Here is a 2,883-nt window from a genome sequence, read left to right on the forward strand (position 1 = left end):
TTCTTCCATAGCAGGAATTCACAGGTCCTAGTATCAATGGGTAGAAATAGTAGTGAACCTTCTCACCGTTACCTGCTAACACATTTCTATCTTTGAAAACCTGGTCTGGAGGTTTAGAGTTCTTGGTTGTCAAAGGAGACTTGGAAATGCTTCACCAGGGGATGCAACAATGCTCCCATTGACTTGCATGCTAAAACCTGGCTATTTTGGGTCTCCTTATACCCCCAAATCAACAGGCAAATGGAGAAAGGGGGTTTACTAAGCTGGCTGGGTAATACATCCTGATTTCTAAGGAGACACTGGTTTGGCACTATATAGTCGGGACAAGAAAGGACCAGGTTTGGCACACAAAGGATTTGGTGGGCCCTTCTTAGTATTTCCATGTCCAAAATAGAATCTAATGGAAAACTACAGCTGCTCATTAAGGGCAGGACCACTGAGGTCAGAAATAACGGTTTGTGTTATCTGACCACATGATAGAAAAGGGAACTTGGAAGGAAAAAAAAGTGATAATATCAACCTCATGACAGTTACAGAAATGAGAAATGTAGTAGCTTTAAATAGTAAAATATAATGAAAAAATATAATACATAAATAAGTTTTAAAATTATAGATACACATTTACATATGTTTCCACTTCACTTATTACCTATTGTTTTAGATGAGGAGAATTGGTGGTACTTAAGCAGTGTAGTTCATAGGCCACCTGAAGCCACATCTGGATCTGACAGAGGGGACTGTGTATCGCCAGAGATCCTGGGCTTTGAGATTGATCCAGATTGCTGGGACTTCATGTCTCTGTATTTGGAGGGACAAAGTATATTAAGGAAAACTAATCCTGGTAATTGGACCGTGACATTATCGAATAGGAATTCAACATGGCTAGATATATGAGAATAAATACCAAACCATAAAAGGAGAGGTTGTGCCAGTTATTTGCCATTTGCTCTCAGATACCTTAGCACTCTCCTTACTCTGTTCCATCAGATTATATTTCCCAGACTCCCTTGCCAGCTTCCAGTCAGGATTGGCCAGTGGGAAGTACTGGCAAGAGAATGACAGGAAGGAAAAGGAGAGAAACAGGGTACCCTCCTCCCCATTCTCCCTGCTCTTGCAGCTTCTCCAGCTGTGTCTCCTCTATGTTTCAGTTCTGGTTGGGCAGCAACTCCCCCCACAACCCCAGCTGCAGCCAAGCAGCCTCTGTGGCTCCAGCTCACACAGGTGGTTCTGACTTTTGGACACCAGGCTTCACCTCTTCTCTTCATCCTTTCTACCCTAGGGAGGTAGTAGCTTCCTGCAATTACTAATGTCTGGGATAGTTTGCCTTCCGTTTTGCTCTGTCAGCTTCCTAACACATTGTTTCTCATTTTTCACATTAAATTTTCACTGTTGACCTTTGTGATTTAGGCCGTGTTTCCTGAGCCTGGCTTATACTATGTGTGTTGTCACATCACTAGAATGTATTGTCATAACCCTTATAAATTTCCATCATCTCCCTGACATTCTTTTAATTTGTTTTCAATTATACTTGACATATACAATATATTAGTTGCAGGTGTAAAATACAGTGATTAGACATTTACATTTATGTAACTTACAAAGTGATCACCCCGATAAATCCAGTACCCATCTGACACCATACATAATTATAATACTACTGGCTATATTTCCCATGCTATACTCTACATCCCCATGACTATTTTGTAACTACCAATTTGTACTTCTTAATCTCTTCCCCTTTCTTACCTACTCCCCAAACCCCTACCATTTAGCAACCATCAAAATATTCCCTGTATATATGAGTTTGTTTTTATTTTCTTTGTTTTGTTCTTTAGAGTTTACATGTAAGAGAAATCATATGCCATTTGTCTTTTTCTGTCTAACTCACTCCACCTAGCACAATACCCTCTAGGTCCATCCATATTGTTGAGGATGGCAAGATTTAATTATTTTTATGGCTGAGTAATATTCCAATGTATGTATGTATCACCTCTTCTTTATCCATTCATTCGTTGATGAACACCCAGGTTGCCTCCATTTCTTGGTTATTGTAAATAATGCTGCAATGAACATATGGATTCATATGTCCCTTCAAAGAAAGTTTTGTGTTTCTTCAGATAAATACCCAGAAGTGGGATAACTGGGTCCTTCTTCATCTCTTGTTATAGCCTCTCTTTTAATGTCTATTTTGTCTAGTATAGAAATTGCTACCATAGCTTTGTTGCTTTGTTTCCGTTTCCATGAAACATCTTTTTCCATCCCTTTACTTTCAGTCTGCATGTCTTTGTCTTTTGATTAAAGCATTTAACTCATTTACATTTAAACTAATTAATGCTAGATATGTAGTTATTGCCATTTTATTATTCATATTTTTTATTTATTTTTTCTTCTTCTTAAAGAAGTCCTTTTAACATTTCTTGTAATACTGGTTTGGTGGTGCTGAATTCCTTTATCTTTTTCTTGTCTGGGAAGCTCTTTATATGTCATTTGATTTTAAATGACAGCTTTGCTGGGTAGCGTAGCCTTGATTGTAGGTCCTTGCTTTTTTTTAATTTGAATATTTCATGCCAGTCTTTTCTGGCCTACAAAGTTTCTACTGAGAAATCATCTGACAGTCTTATGGGAGCTCCCTTGTCGGTAACTAACTGCTTTTTTGTTGCTTTTAAGATTCCTTTTTTGTCTTTAGCTTTTGGCATTTTAATTATGATATGTCTTGGTGTGGGCCTCTTTGAGTTCATTTTGTTAGGGGCTGTCTGTACTTTCTGGGCTCGTATGTCTATTTCCTTAGTCAGGTTAAGGAAGTTTTCCATCATTGTTTCTTCAGATAGGTTTTCAATTCCTTGCTCTCTCTCTTCTCCTTCTGGTACACTTATGATGCAAATG

The sequence above is a fragment of the Pteropus vampyrus genome, unplaced genomic scaffold (assembly GCF_000151845.1).
Source record: "Pteropus vampyrus isolate Shadow unplaced genomic scaffold, Pvam_2.0 Scaffold269, whole genome shotgun sequence".
Classification (NCBI taxonomy): Eukaryota; Metazoa; Chordata; class Mammalia; order Chiroptera; family Pteropodidae; genus Pteropus; species Pteropus vampyrus.